General features: G+C 36.0%; 1 protein-coding gene across 1 annotated transcript in view; it reads left to right on the top strand.

Annotated features, from left to right (window-relative positions):
• The window catches only part of LOC129740062 (high affinity copper uptake protein 1), a 409058-nt gene that overhangs the window by 235070 nt on the left and 156176 nt on the right, over positions 1-17812 (top strand). The gene's annotated exons all lie outside the window — the stretch shown is intronic.

Raw genomic sequence — 17812 nt, 5'->3', positions numbered from 1 at the left:
AAGCATAACAGTGAGTTACCGGATGAATTGTTTTGACACGGTAACTCACCAACCAGCTGATCAAAGCAACAACAAAGACAACAAAAAAACTGAATTGGAATTTGCACGGTGGAGTTGTGTTTTGTTTACGGCTTTTTTAATATTTTGACGAAAAGAATCAAAATTTTAATCTGTTTCGCGTTAATTTATAAATTGTATGGTGTGATTTTTACGTGATCGGTTCATTGAAGTGTGATAACAATTATTGCTCACGAATTGGAAGTGAATTCCTGCTAAGAAAGCGAAAATGAGTGTGGCGGATGCTGCTCCTGATGGAGCAGCATCACAATCTACAAGTGTACCTAACCTTCAAAACGGGTCAGGAAACATGGATAAGGATGTGGATCAAATGGAAACCACGGATACAGAATCCAGAACCAGAAAAGAACCGACGCGGGTATTCGTAAACTACCAGTATAAATCCGGAGATAGTCGTCCTTTTAGAGTGATGGTAGAAAATACGGATATTGAAAAAAGAAGAACCATTAACCGTTTGAAAGTAGGAGCCATGCTGCACCAGAATGGATTTGACAAATCCATAGAAGACATCTGTAAAACTGGGAGACAGAAAGTCACAGTTTATGTCGGGAATTGGAAGGATGCCAACAGACTAGCTAGTAGTCAAAATTTGCAGCTACAGGGATACAAAGCGTACGTTCCGAAGCAGTTTGTGACTGTCACTGGGGTGATTTCAGGGATCCCACCCGATATGGATGAACAAGACATCAAAATGAATATCAGAAGCCGAGTGGAAATTGATTCTATTTTTAGATTACACCGTTTCATCGAGAAGAAAAAGGAACCGACGTACAAAATAGGAGTGGTGTTTAGGAGTAATGTTCTACCTACTGATATAAACATTTTTTCTGTTATTTTCAGAGTACAGCCCTACATCAGAAAACCGGTAATATGCTACAAGTGTCTGAGATACAACCATGTATCAAAAAACTGCAAATCAAAGACTGGAAAATGCGCAAGCTGTGCAGAAGAACATCCTGTTGACACAACCTGTAAAACAGTGAAATGTTTCTACTGTGAAAGCAACGACCATAGAACGACAGACAAAACTTGTCCTCGTTGGAAAAAGGAAAGTAATATCCAAGCGACGATGGCCAAAAATGGAATGACTTACCAAGAAGCGAAGCATACTTACATATTTCCAACTGAAAACCAATTCGACGTGTTGAGGAGTACCGAAGAATACCCAACTCCAGCAGAATCTTACTCGTATGTTGCAGGAAGAGCACCAAGATACTATCAGAATGAAAATTTACAACGAAATAACATAAATACCAACAATCGTTTTACAAAAGGGAAGGAAAGAAGAGAAGAAGAAGGAAAGTTAATGCCAGGAGTAGCTAAAGAGTTAGTAAAGAAGAGAAAAATGGAGGAAGATAGAGAAGAAATCAGAGGGACAGGTTTGAACAACCCCTACAGGACGGAAGAGGCAGAAAAAATAAGAAAACAGATAGAGGAAACTATAAAGAAACAAACACAAACAGAATGGAGGAAAGCAATGAAGGAAGTAAGTACCAGATTGGTTGAAATTTTGAAGCCGCACGGAGCACCTGGAGAAGAGCTTACAAATCAAATTATGGGAGAATTGATGAAGGCAGGTGAGTGGACCGGAAACAGTTCATGATGCAAAGTAACTTTAATATAATACAAACAAACATACAAAGTCTGAAGACAAATAAAAACGAGCTTGCCCATGAACTGTTTACGGAGAAATATGACGCAGCACTATTATCAGAAATCTGGGTTAAACCAGATCAAATAATGACTCACAGGTGGAATATACAAGGTTATCACCGTATATTATCACCAAGGTCTGATGGTTTTGGAGGTACTGGTATATATCTACGTTCTGACCTTACTTTTGAAAGACTGATCTTAAGTTCATCGATGCAATTCGAAACGTTAGGTATAAAAATACATACCCTTGATCTTGTCCTTGTAGTAATTTACATCAACCCTAGAATTACATTACAAGAGTTAGAAAACGCTTTCACACTTTTACTTAGCCAATTATCGACACACTCCAAGGTCTTTATAGGAGGGGATTTCAACAGCCATAATGAACTGTGGGGTTGTTTAGAGACCAATAATAAGGGGAATCTTATATATGATTCGATCATTAGTACCAACTTTCTCATACTCAACAATGGTCAATACACATTCATCCCAGCTATAGCAAATCAAAGACCCAGTGCTATTGACTTATCAATGTGCACCACAAACATGTTTAATGATGCTAAATGGGAAGTATTACAAAAGAGTTTTGGTGGAAGCGGTCACCTTATGATAAAAGCACAACTTCAATTATCATTCAAAACAAAGAAAAAGTGTTATTTTGATCGAACAAAAATCACCGAAGAAATATCGCAAATTAAACACTGGGAATTTGAAGAAATTAAAGACCTTGCAGTAATTACGAATCAGATAAGCAATAAACATAAGAAAATGAATACATTTACACCAAAATATTACTGGAGTCCTGACCTTTCCCTATTATATGAATCTAAACAAAATGCTCTAAGAAATTATAATAGATGTAGCAGCACCACAAATCTCATAGAATGGAAAAAAGCTGTAGCACAATTCAAAAAATCAAAAATAAAACATATTAAAGATAAAATGATGGAACTATCAAGTACCATAGATCCACGCAATGTAAAGGAAAACTGGAAACTAATTAAGAGATTAAAACTGAGTCCTGTTGAGAACCCCAAAAATAATCCCATATTAAATAACAAAGACACAGCTGAAAAATTCCTTACAAAAAATTTTGGAGTGCAAGAAATAAAGCAACGTCTCTCGCCTGACCTAAATACTCGACAAAGAATAATAACCTTTGAGTCCTGGAAGGCAATTATCAATAAGAAATCTATTAGATCAGCACCAGGAATAGATTCCATAAATTATGGTATGCTAAAAAGTATGGATTTAAATACTGTTTCAAAAATAATAGATTTATTGAACGAAATGTGGCTTAGTGGAAGCTTACAAGATCATTTAAAAGAAATTAAGATTATACCAGTACTGAAACCAAACAAACCTCCGGAACAGATTGAATCGAGTAGACCTATTGCTCTTCTTTCAACTATCACCAAAACTATAAATGCAGCGGTTCTTGAAGATGTTAACCTTACCTGTTCAAATAACAATATTCTACCTGATTTTTCATTTGGATTCCGTAAAGGCATGTCAACGGAACATTGTGTGACATTTGCAACAAACTATATAATGTCATCCAGAAGAGAAGGATTTGTAACAATTGGAGTATTTTTTGATTTCTCAAATGCATTTAATAGTGTAAATGTAGATAAACTGAGAATCATAATGCTTAATTATGGATTCCGAAAAGATACCATAACGTGGATCTTCAATTTTCTTATAAATAGAAAAATGATCATCTGCACAGATCAAGGAAAAGTAGAACACATGACAAGCTGCGGAGTTCCACAAGGTGATGTTCTTTCGCCTATCCTTTTCAATATCTACACCTCTTCTCTTCACAATACAAACCTCGACAGGGACACCATAACTCTTCAGTTTGCGGATGATTTCCTGAAAATTGTAAAAGCAAAAACTTTAGAAAAGGCTGTTAATAAAATGCAACTGGAAATAAATGATTTCACATCAAAAGCTGAGGAGCTTGGATTGATAATAAATTGTTCAAAAACAAAGGCTATGCTCTTCAAAGACTCAAACAAAACTCTCCCTCTTTCTCTAGGAGGTGAAATACTAGAAACGGTTAAAAACTACAAATATTTAGGTATCACTCTGGACCAAACACTAAGATACGGCTTACATGTTAAAAATTTAAAAAACACATTTATGGAGAGGATGAACATGTTGAAAATTATTGGAGGAATAAAATATGGAGGTACACCAAAAGTCATGGTAATGTACCACAAAGCACTCTTCGGAAACTATCTGAACTACGGTGCCATTCTTTACGGAAATGCTGCAAAAAAATATATTGACATGTTGGAGACTACCAACCGACAAGGACTTCGGGTAGCAACGGGTTGCACAAAAACAACTCCCATTAACACATTGGCAGCGCTGAGTGGGGAAGGACCTCTAACGTTGAAACGCGAATTTATTACAAAAAAGAGAATTGCTTTTCACATTTACAGGAACGATTTGATTGCTCAACAATTACAGTCTTTGAACCTGAATCAACTGAAACAAGAAAGGCAGTACTCATTCATTGAAAGAGTATACATAAAAAACGTCAACACATTCCAAAAACTTTATGTTCAGACTAAATCTTGTAGCATATTCAATTTTACGGTTAATGAGCAAATAATAGGGTCAACTCAAAAAAAGAAATTAACATCTCCTATAGTTCTAAAAAAACTCACTCAAGAAATGATTCAAACAAATTATTGCATGTACGAACAATGGTATACGGATGCTTCCAAATCTGGCTCAAATTGCGGACTTGGTATTTACGATGCCTCCACAGACGAAAGCATAAGCCTAGCTTTAGCGCACGAAGTGAGCATTACTTCTGCAGAGCTACTGGCAATACGAGTTGCATTAGAACACGTACAAGTGAACGATTCGCGAAGAATTGTTATTTTCACAGACTCCCAAGCGGCATGCAAAATTTTAAAAAGGGATCGAAAGAACAAAACGTTCGATAAAGTAACTCACGACATTTGTTCTCTAGCAACACAAAATCGTGCAACTATACAATGGTTACCTTCTCATGTTGGAATCAGAGGTAATGAAAATGCTGACCAACTAGCGAAACTTGGACTCGAAAGTTCAGCAATCCTAGAAAACAAACTTCGATTAGATGATGCGATTCGATACTATAAAAAGACACTTATAGACGATACAAATAAGTGGTATAAGGATTTGGCAACAATCAATCAAAAAGGATTGAAATTTTATAAATTCCAAGAGAATTTTAATTGCAAACCGTGGTACTGGAGTTCTGAAATGAATAACAGACAAATTCGAACAGCAAATCGACTTCTAAGCGGACATGATTACTCACCATACTACCTGGGACTCATGCACATTCGAGAATCAAAAACTTGCGAATTATGTACAGAAAATTTTACGACCGAACATGCACTGTTTCACTGTATACAATACAATCATATTCGTAACCACTACGACTGGGAAAGATGTAATAATCTATTCGATCTGATAAAAAACTTCGATGAATCAAGGATCAAGGAAGTCATAAGCTTCCTAGAAAAAGCAAGATTTTCAATTTAATGAAAAAATCGCTCGTATTAGACACACTGTGTCTTCGAATAATCAAATAGATTCGACCTGATTCGACCTATACTCGTGCAGTGGTTATATAGAGTATAACACTCTAGGCCAAAATCATCAAATCCATACATACATACATACATACAACAAAGACAACATAAATCAGTTAAAATAAATTCTCGTAGTGGCAACATCAGCTCCGTGCTCGCGTGTTGTTTGTTTTGTCGGTCGAGTAATAGTAGAATAAAGTGGTGTTTTATTTGTTGTAAATCGGTCGTCTTTTGTGTTCTAAAGCACATCCGAAACCCGGAACAGCGAAATTAGTGCTGTGTGTAGTGTGCGGACTAATTCAGTGCAGCGAAATTGTCCGACTCCCGACCTGTTAGCAGAGAAGCAGCAAGCAACGAAACCACTGCTGGTGGAGTGGATGAAATTGATCGTCCCCCGTTCTTGGTGCTACTTTTCCGTCCCGTTGGCAGAGCAACGGAAAGTAAACCCTCCGATTCGAACACAAGCGGTAAACTACCCCCTGAATCCTCAACAAAAAGCATATACCTACCAAAATATGAGGCGATATACGTAAATGTTTTGATTACTTTCTAATTTACGACGTTGATTGCATAATTTAAGATCGTATTACGATGTTTGATATACTTTGGTACTTTATGTTGCATTGATGATTTGTTGTACGTTACTTTGAAAGAATCGATTTATACAAATTTACGATTCAGGGCGGTTTGACATTAAGAATCACCATTTATACGATGTGTGTAGAACTCTTGTACGATTTGAATCAATCCGACGATCGATTGGCGATTTAAGTCACCCTTTATGCGAGGTGTGTAGCAGTCTTATACGATGCTCATAGATTTTAACATCGATTGACAACTTAAGTCACACTCTATAAGAGGTTTGATGTAATCTTGTACGACATGAAGTCGTTCGACATTCGCTCGACTGTTTAAACGACATTTTATGCGAGGTGTGATGAATTCTTATGCGATTTCTACCAAAAAACGATTTGGCGAACCACTTTATGTAGCATGTTACACTGCCGGCCAAAAGTTTGGGATCACCCACTAAAAAACATGCAAATTTTGATCGTTCATATCTCAGCCGTCTTAAGACATATTGAAAATCTTCTGATCTCATTTGAAAGAGCAATAGCTATCTCGGAGGTATTTTGCCCAAATATAATGTTTTAGTTTTGAATTTTAAACTTAACCTAAAGTTATAACATTTTCCAAAAATCGCACTCAATATTCAAAGCCGATCATCTCGGGATAGGGTGGACCAAATCTCAAAATTTGAGTGGCATTAGAATTCCTGTTCCTTACTTCTCAAAACACAATCAAAAAAATTTGAGAAAAAATTCAAGAATGTATTTTTAATTTATAAAATAGACACTTGAGTTATCGTCCAAAAGTTTGGGATCACCTCTTAAAAAACAACATTTCCTAAGCCTCCAAATGAACCCTTTAGATCTGCAATACGATGTTAGATGAGAAAGATATGAATAAAATAAATTTGCAAGTATTTATAAGAATGATCCCAAACTCACCATACAAAGAGGTGATCCCAAACTTTTGGACGATGACTCAAGTGTCTATTTTATAAATTAAAAATACATTCTTGAATTTTTTCTCAAATTTTTTTGATTGTGTTTTGAGAAGTAAGGAACAGGAATTCTAATGCCACTCAAATTTTGAGATTTGGTCCACCCTATCCCGAGATGACCAGCTTTGAATATTGAGTGCGATTTTTTGAAAATGTTATAACTTTAGGTTAAGTTTTGAGTTCAAAACTAAAACATTATATTTGGGCAAAATACCTCCGAGATAGCTGTTGCTCATTATCTTTCAAATGAGATCAGAAGATTTTCAATATGTCCTAAGACGGCTGAGATATGAACGATCAAAATTTGCATGTTTTTTAGTGGGTGATCCCAAATTTTTGGCCGGCAGTGTATGTGTTTTATTGAGATTGAAATACGACGTACCAAGAAATGAAAACAACTGATGATTTTTATTGAGCTCTATTCTGAAAAAAACATACACTACACTATTATCACAATAAGAAAAAATCATAATCACAATATCACACATTTTTCACTTAAATAATTATTGATGTTTCGCGTACATACAACAATGAACTTCATTCTGGCTTGACCGATATTGATCTTCTTGATACCGGGAACCTACTCCATACCCCAGCAAACATTTAAGAAGGTATATCGCAAGAACAACAGAATTATTCAAACAAGTATACCAGATGAAAAGATTGTATTAAACTTACCAAAATAGCATATAGCTACAAAAGTGGAGGCGATATATCTACAATGGCAAGATTCCAACGATTCGATTTCCCTACAAAAAGCAAATTAAACGATTTCAGGTAATTTGAAAAAAATGAAAAAAAAAATTCCGCGACCGAGATTTGAAATCCAGCCCTCCGAGTTCGCTCTCCGGTATCTTACCACGATGCCAAGTCATCATCTGACATGAACCACGCTATAGCTCTATATATCAAATTTTCTTTTAACGAACCGGTCAAAGGAAGGGAGAGACCGGATAGAATGTCAAGCACCGCCCATTTATCGTAAATCAGTTTACACAATGTCGAATTAGCATATTCTCAACTTTTTGGAGACATATTTACGAATTGACTAAACTGCTATACGATTCAACTTTTTGTTGGCAAAGCTTATCGTAAATGATTGATAGAAAATCACTAAATACCATCTTGTTTACGATGGTTATTGAAAATGTCTTAATATTCGATTTGGATTATCATTTCTATTACGATTTCATGTTAGCTGGGACGGTTCATACTTTCCTTGCGCTGATCCAGACATCTTGGCCTAGTTCAGAGAGTCGTACACCGGAACAGTTTTGTACATGGCGACGAGAATTCGAGTCACTTGAGAAACAGAGTGCCAGAGTGAATTCCTCCCGAATTCAGATAAACGGTGATGCATATATTGATCGATATCAGTGGTTGGTCTAATATTATTTGTTTTCGTCAGCCTAGGGACAGGGAAGAAGGGAATTAAATTGTCAATTTTATCCAATGACTAAAACTACAAAACATTAACCGTTGGATCATAGGCGGGACATTTGTCGATTGAAAAAGACCACCAGCAAAAGTTTTGTACATGGCGGTCAATTTTTCGCTGGTTTCCTTCTTAGGGACCGAGGCCATACCCGATTATAGCTTGAATGTTTCAAACAAATTCAAGTCATTTTGGTCAGCTATTTCCTAACGTTAAATATTTTCTAAAAATAAAAATATCAAAATTCAAATCAAATTTAGATGGGATCTCAAAAATATCTTACCCAACGAATCTTTAGACTTCTTTATGCGACAGATTGATACCACTGATCATATGGTCAGTGTTGATACTATCAATCTGTTGTTCATATTCTGTTCGCTTTTTAGTCCTCTTATGTTGCAAAACCAACACACGTTCTGCAAACTGACGGATATTTGCAACCCTGAAACGAGTACAGAATCCGACGTATATGTCCTCTTTGATTTTTTTCTTTTTTCATTGATTTCATGGACTTCCCGTTTTTGCATGATGCGCTCGATTTTGCTAACGTTCGGTCGGACTTGGTTCAACTCGTTCAGAAATTTTTCCAGTTTTTATCATAATCTTGGTGGCTTTCTTCGAGGCATCTAGATCGCTTTGACTGTACTTGAGTAGATTATCCGGACCAAGAATTTACACCCTTATTCTCGTTTACGACGTATCTGTCGTTCGTTCGAACGGATACTTTCGATCGAATTCGAAAAAGCTATTCTTGTTTTCGTTCGAATGCGATACGTTCAATGTTGGTGTTACCAGATCGATTTAGAAATTTCGAAGTCAAGACTTGTGTCAAAATCACAACTCTCACCATGACAACTTGAGGTAAACAACTGTTTATTTTTGTAAATTTGTGAAATTTTGACTAGTCGTGACGGTGCACCATCATAACTGGAACAGAAAATTCTTGGGTAAGTCGAAGTACCGATCCGGTCGGGTCGGTCCCCGCATTCCGGTCAGGCGAATTAATCGCCTCCAGTGAAATCGCAGCTATGCTGAACGAGTCGGAGCTAGTGTCCCGGTATACCTTTACAAGAAAGTTTTTTAACAAACGGATTAGAACCGGCAAAAAAATCTTCAACAGCAGCAGCCGCAACCAATCGATTTTTGGGATGTTTCAAATTTCAATTTTTAAACGAGCCGAAGCGGGTACCAGTCGTTTGTGAGAGTGTAGTCGCAGCTGCTTTTAAAAACCTGCCCCGCAAAAGGATAAAAATCATAACTAAAGGCTGCGGGTCCGATATGAAAAGGAAAAAATGAAATAAAACTGATTAATTTGAGTTTGGAAAAAATGTTGTTTTCAAACTTTTATATTTTTTTAAATTGTTCATGAGAAATTTTACAATTTTTTTGCACCTTTCGAATCCACGACCAATCTCAAAAATGTTTTCCATTTTTTATCGTTGGTAGAAATAAGATCGGTCGAATGAATTTCATCAGCGATATTTTCGCAAAATAGAATCGAATGATTTTTTTTAGTTTCATTTCCTCTCAATTTTACGATTGCCTCTACTTTTCGTACATTTTTGCATTAAACGCCAGCCGTTCGCAGCACAAGACTTACGTTTGTTTGGCAGTATTAAAAATACGTTCGATCGAAAACGGGAATGCTACATTTTGTTCGTTCGAACTATGTTCGAAAAATCGAACTGTTCGCATTCGTTCGAACGAAAACAAGAATACGAAATAGCAAAACTTTCGAACGAATGTCATTCGATCGAAAACTAGAATAAGGGTGTTAGTCTTTCAACCGTTGTCAACTTTCATTGGCGTCTGATATTTTCATAACTTTTTTAAGCTCGTCCATGATGAGCGCCTTTTAGCCTTGAGCTATGCCATATGCTTCTCATTCCATCGTTTAGCTTTTCGCGCTAGATCGTGACATTCTCCAGTTGATACCTGACTTCTGATAAAAAGTCCCATCAAACGCCGACACATCGTAACGACTGCGATCGATCTCATAAGCCACTTTAATGAAGTCGTCGGAGTTTAGCAAACTAGAGCATTGTTAGTGGCAAACAGGGCAGATGGCTCAACTTCCTGAAGATTGAATTCCAGCACATCATACATCAGCTTTACGTTTCGTGGTTCTTCATTATTGCCAAAATAATTTAAAAAAAATTCCAACGGGATTCTTAAATTTTGTTTAACATTTTATTGCTTACCGAAAGATCCTTCAGAGTTTTTAAATTTTGTTTCTGAACATAACCAGCACCAAATAAAAATTCCACAATTCGACGTACATTTTCCTTCAGAATTTGAATGCATCGATCGACGAGCCTTAATTATTTCTGTATCAACTATGATGACCTCCTGCCATTAGCAGGGAAAACATACATCAAATTTCGGAGATGACTTAGCTATTGACGCGAACCGGGTTTCTCCTCCAAACGCTCGGCACAATTGGCAGGATTCCGGTAGTACCTGTAAGAGCATATTTTATAATAATATTAGGTTAAATCATTAACTCTGAACAGGGCCGTAGGAAGAATCGGCTCATGGGGGGGTTTTGATGACAATTTTTTTCCTTTAATATTTGTGCTTGAACAATGCATACACAAGTGAAAAAATGTACATGTACTAAGTACAAATTGTTCAAGTTAAAGTTACTTTGCATTAAAAGTTTTGAAAATTAGTCCTAGGAGATTTTTTTTTAAAGAAGCTTTTAAAAATATAGGTAGCTGTGATATAGTTCCGTTGGTAAATCAGTTGCCTTCTGAGCTGATGTCCGTGAGTTTGAGCCCAAGAGTAAACATTGAACACAGTTGTCCCAGAACTCCCAGATAAGTGATAAAAGTCACGAGTAGCACAATGATATAGAAACGATTATCATAATCGAAACAGAAAAAAAAGGATTTTGAACGCTTCATTTAGAAAAAAAAAAAACTTTTTTATTTACTTACATTAGGGAGCTAATTCTTTTGAATCAAAAGCATAACCATTTTAAGCAGGGCTGAAAATGTATCAAATATTCAGCAATAAAAGTAAAAAGTAAGGTTTACTGTTCAAATAAGGTTATTTTCTACTTTTGTAAACTCGATTTTAATTTAAGATTTTAGTTAGAACCTGTGATTTTAAAGAATGAAGAATCTGCAATAAATGTAAATAATGTTAAATAAATTTCCAGCTGAATTTTTACCTGAGGATAAGTAACAAGTTTAACAATTATCATTAATTTTTTTAATATTTCATTATTATAATCCTGTGATCCCGTAAAAATTTAAATCTAGATATTAAAAAAAAACAGATTCTTTGAAATGAATCCAGATCTAATTTTTTATGTGTGATTTTCATCAGGTTTGTGTTTCCAAACTGACTTTGATTGAATTTTTTTTAAACCAAGAATTAAAGTTACGAAACTGCGATCTCTTCCAATTTGAATACTTAATGAAATTTAAACATTGATATTTTAATATTGATTATAAAACTTAAATTTGAGCTAAATCTGGATACAAACCTGGAATACTATTTCCTAGTCTGAATTCAGCATTTTGAATCAAAAATCAAAACCTTAATCTAAATTCCAGATAACAAATCCTATGAATTTGAAACCAAAAAGCGAAATTTGTATCAGAATCCTTAACCAGAAATCTTTTATTTGATTCTGAATTTATGGTTTTCAATATGATTTTTTTCAATAAATTAATTCGAAATAAAACGTGTAAATTTGAATAACATATTCAATGATGAAATTGCTTCACATTTTTCAATTCTGAACTTTCTTATGTTTCAACTTAGCATAAAAATTAAGGATAAATATTGACCCAAACCCAAACCCCATATTCCGAAATTTAAAAATTCATCATATTTTAGATTGAAATGCATCACCAAGGTTCAAAGCAGGATTCTATACCAAACTGAAAATAAAGAACAATAAACTGGATACTTACTAGATTTTTTTCAGCAAGGATCCGGGCTGGGCAAATCCAGGCAATTTTATTTCAAAATTTTGCGAAATTGGGGCATATTGTTTCATAATTTTCTCAAAAAGCCGGCCAATATGCAGGCGAATTTCGGAATTATTTCATTTAAATACAAAAAAAACTCGTGGAAAACTGTTTTCATTTAATTGAACCACATCAGCCGATTCAGAATCATATTTAAGGTTTCCAATAAATCGTTTATGTATATTTTGACAAAATTCGTTTAAAAAAAATATTTGGATGCAAGATAAATAACTCTTATGACTCAATTGAAATTTTCGTTTGATTTTGCAAAAAGAGTGAGCAATTTTGGTCAAAATCCGGATAATCTGATAAGCTTAGTCTAACTTCATTGAGATTCAATATTTGGGACTGAATTACTATCAACAATTGAGAAATTTTTTGAAAAATAGATGTAAATTGTGGACCTGGAATGAGATTTTGAGTCGATATTATTATACTATAGTTACTATAGCTGTTCATCAAAATCTGATTAGAAATATCAAATTTGTCTTGGAATTTTTGGACCTTCATGGGGGGGGTTTAACCCCCAAAACCCCCCCCGTTCCTACGGCCATGACTCTGAATACCACTCACCTGATTTGGTTTACTTCAGGGGAATTAAAAAACTCTCGAAACCGATGTCTTCCGGCCGATGTGATGAATCATGAATGATTTGAAAAAATCGTCATCGACTGTATGCTGTATATCGCACACGCTTCTACCGATAGGACCTACCGGGCAGCCGCAGAAATTAAAAGGATTCGAAAATTTTCGATTTAAACCGCCACAAACACCACCCGAAAACGAACAAACAAATTCCAATAATTTTATACGATGATGATTGCACGGTCGAACGCAACTACTCATTATGTTACATTTAATTGACCCTTTAAGTGATGATTATTTGCAGTACACAAAATTGATAATGGACAGCGCTTATGTGTGATTTTTTACGATTCTGTCTGAAGTTCATTACGATTGCATCACGAAGGTAATTCGTGTGCAGATAAAATGCGACTTAAGAAATCTTACGCGATTGTTATAAGATTGCATTTGACATTGGTCGTGCTAAATACGACTTCATCCAACATATCGTAACTTAGTCGTATTTTATTTGGTATTAACATCTTCTACGATGAATATACGATATGGACGAATGTTTAGTGTACACAAATACGATTCAGATTTGAGTTGCGTATATGTACGAGTTTGGCGATGATTTCTTTTACGATTTCATGTTGAATCAAAGCAATCGAAAGATTCCTTTTAATTCAACCACGGTAAATGAAAAGTTCATATACCAGTACACTGCTTGATCGATATCAATCGAAAACGTTCACTGAAGAAGATAGTAAGTTGCTATCGAAATACTGGTATATGAACTTTTCATTTACCGTGGTTGAATTAAAAGGAATCTTTCGATTGCTTTGATTCAGTTGAATCATTCAACCAAGTAGGCTCATACCACAACAGAGATTTCATGTTGGCTGGGTGCTTATCAGAGCACACCTTTGCTCGTACGGCGGAAGTCGAAGTGGTTCGTTCCAAGGAAGTCGCCGGAGAGCGTACCTAACGAAGCTTCGCTGGACACGTTCAAGTCGGTAGCAGTGTGTACTCTGAGTAGGAACCCATACCTGAGCGGCGTATTCCATAATGCTACGAACCGAAGAGCAGTACACTGCTTTCAGTGCATAGACGTCGTCGAAGTCTTTCGTGCTACGACGCAAGAATTCTAATGCAGCAAAACCCTTCGCAGACGTGAGTGCGATGTGTTCAGCGAATGTTAGTTTGTTGTCAATTTTCACTCCCAGGTCGAGAATGGATTTGACATTCTCCATGTTGAACCCGAGAGTTGATATTCGAAGTTGACTGTGTTACGTGCACGAGTGAAATTGACTATCTTGTATTTTTTGGCGTTTACCGTCATTCCATTTAAGCGGCACCAGTCTTCTAATCTGCCGATGTCGTTTTGTAAGGCAAGACAGTCAACGGAACTGCTTATTCTTCTGAACAGCTTCAAGTCTTCAGCATAAAGCAGAGTGTCGGATTGAAAGGTATTACATAGGTCATTCACGAAAACTATGAACACAAGGGGTCCAAGGTGACTTCCCTGCGGTACTCCAGATGGGATGTCGAAAGTTCGTGATCGTGAATTCCTAATTTTTGTGAAAGCCTGTCGGCGCAACAGATAAGAGGCAATCCAATCAAGTGACCAAGCTGAAAAACCTATGCGATCCATCTTTGCAAGAAGAATTCTGTGCGGGACACGGTCAAACGCTTTTGCAAAGTCATTATAGACTGAATCCACTTCACAACCTTTCTCCAGACTATTACTCAGGAAACTAACGTAACACATCAGATTCGTCACCGTAGACCGTTTCTTTACGAATCCATGCTGAAACTCTGGGATAAGAGGTTTTACGGCAGCATACAATCGCTCGTGCATTAAAAATTCGAAAATTTTTGAAATTGAATGCAATTGCGAAGTGATCAAATTTACCCCAGTTTATGGGACCTACATGGAAGCATTTTTTTATCCGAATATAGATCTCCATCTTTGATACTCCGTTTTTTTGCTGTTTTTGTTAAAAATGGAAATGATCGATCTATCAAAGATTGATTCTCAAGCTCCCATTTTTTAGATGGATCGATCCTACTATCGTCCATTTGAATCGATCTGGGAGATCGATCTTTACCTGAAGATCGAACAATCCTATTCAAAATGCTGTAAATGATTGGAAAATGCATGAAACCCATACAATATGGGTATTGGTTGAAAGGGCTCAACGAGTAATAGTCAATTTTTTTCCTCCGACGTCATCTTGAAATCAAAGATGGCGGATTCTGTTCAACTTCTAAATGCTGTAAATGAATGATAATACAAGATGGAATAGGACCAAATAATTTAAATCAAACTGAGCTATATCACAAGCCCTATCGATCATTTTTTTTTTTGCAATACCAAATTGCTACAACGAGTGATGAATGATATGTGAATATCATTTTCAGTTGCCCTTCATTTCAACTGACTTCCGCGACACTTGGTTCATAACAAGTAGGCTGGAATAACTTCATTCGTCCACGCGATGGCTTGGGATAAATTGTTTGGCAATCCATTTCATTCTATAATGTTACAAAATGGAATCATTCTGCTCAAAAATGATTCGGAATGGTTTACGTTTCGATCGGTTCGAGCATCTAGCTATAGTGAATCGATTTTCAACCCCTTATTATTTTTTTAATTATAGATCTCTTCGATGCTATCTTGACAAGGAGCTCAACATTTTTTTTTAAAGTCTAATGTGAGTGAATTACTGAAAATCGAACTGTCACGAGGAAGGAAGATTCAAAAATCGATAAAAGACAATATAAATATGTTCGAGTTTTATTGACGATTTTCTCAATATCGTTTGAATATATTGTAATCCCCACTTTACACTCACCAACAAATGAGGTTGGCAACGAACCAAAGTATGCAATAAATCTCTTCACAGGGAACCGATGACAGGCATTAGCCAATTATTACCAATTCGCTTAGATCAAAGCAATAGGCCAACCACGTGCAGACCCACCTGATGGTGGTACTCGACACGTGGCACACTCAATCGACCGGTCCAACGAAGGGGATACACAACACAACTACAAAAGGCCTTCTACGATCAAAGTCTTCTAAAGGAAAGGGATGCACTTTCAGATACGTTTCGTTTGAAAAACACCAAAGCCAACTTTGTTTTTTTTTTAATTTTTATCCAGTTGTATTTTTCACCATCATCAGTTTTTTTTTCTTTTGCTTTCGCCATATTTCAGTTAGAGACCTTAAAAATATTATAATATATATTCACATTAAACTAAATTAGATATAATATATAAATTACATTGTATCAAAAACATTCAAAATGTTGGTTGTGGGTGAGAGTGAGTGGGTGTGTGAGTTTGTTTTGTTTGTGAGTGTGATCTATCGTTTTTTTTTTTGCTTTTTTCTACTGATTTGTTGTTTTCTCTTCTTTCACTGTCCAACTAGCTTAGCATTTGCTGTTTTTTTTATACACGGTCGTTCGCTTTAAAAACTACAAGAACGCTACTAACTCTCATTTAGTATAATTTTCTACGCACTCCACTTCCCTCGAGCTGGGTTTATGTTTGTTTCTCTCATTTTTATTCTCTCACTTTAAAATCTTCTTTAGTATATATATTTTTTATACTTCTTTTTTATCCGTTTCTGTTAAAATAGATCTCTCTTTCTGTTTTCACCGCTAACTTATCGGTTAGCTGAAATTTTTTGTTGGTTTTATTTTCATTGTTTATATTTTTACTTTTCTTTTGTCTAATTCCTGAACAGCTTACACTATAACTTCAAGCTCTCTTGTTCTCAGTTTTTCTCACACGCGGTCACAATCACTCCCAAGTTTCTCTCCTTTTATTTACAAATGTGTGGTGTGTGTGTCTGTTTCTAGCGATTTGATTGGAGCTTATCGCGTTACTTTTAGTTTTTTTTCTATTCTGATACGACTTAGCTAGTTTTTGTTTTGTTTTGTTTCTCTCGATTTTTTATTCGCAGCTCAAACATACATTAAAGTAAGTAATAACAATTTGCTTACCCTACACCATGGGTTTGATCGGTGTAGTTTTCCTTTTTTTTCTAATGATAATAATAATAATAATTATGATGATAATAATAATAATAATAATTATAAACAAATCTAAAGCGGGCCATAGACTACACAAATTGGCCTGTACAAATTCGATGTTTCCACGACGATTGTTTGATCTATGCTCGCCCATACACTATACAAACATATTTCACGCGAACACAAATGATTGCTGGCGAAAACAGCAACAGCAACAAAAAAAACCATCTCCACCCCGGCTGGGAGAATGTTTTGTACAAAATATTTCGATCCCGACCGATTTTACTCCAACCGTTTGGGCGCTCATTCAAGCAGTGCCATACACTATGCAAATCGTGCTCACAGCGACAAAATTTCATCGAATTTCATCGCATTTGTACAAATGTTGTGTAGTCTATGGCCCGCTTAACATAAATGAGAATTTTGTGGAGCACTGGTCGTTATCGCATTCTGGGACGTGTGTTTTTTCTTTACTGTCTGAATGGCTTTCGATTGCTATTCTAGACTTAACTGGCTACTTGAAACTATACATTACATACATGCCGTAGTGATGAAGCTAAGCGGAAAAATTGAAACGGCGATCGTGCGAGTTGATTAGAAAGAAGAACGGGCGCGCAAATGAGTCTAGTTGGGAAATAATAAATGAAAAAAAAACCACTGGTCAAAGTGTTTCAAAGAAAGTGCGCAAAAAAGGGCGGCAAAATCAAATACGGCACCAAGAAAAACGGAACACGGGATTGCATTTAAAAAAAAAATGTTAAACAGAACTGGACAAAGCAGGCTGCGCCGCAAGTGCTTAAAGAAGTCACGTACAATTACCATTCACAAAGTAGGCGCAATTACAGGCTGCTGGTTGTTGTAACACTAAGAAGGTTTCTCGTTTCTGA

The sequence above is a fragment of the Uranotaenia lowii genome, chromosome 1 (assembly GCF_029784155.1).
Source record: "Uranotaenia lowii strain MFRU-FL chromosome 1, ASM2978415v1, whole genome shotgun sequence".
Taxonomy (NCBI): Eukaryota; Metazoa; Arthropoda; class Insecta; order Diptera; family Culicidae; genus Uranotaenia; species Uranotaenia lowii.
Note: the sequence above shows the minus strand (reverse complement) of the source record. Positions and strands in the feature narration are given on the sequence as shown.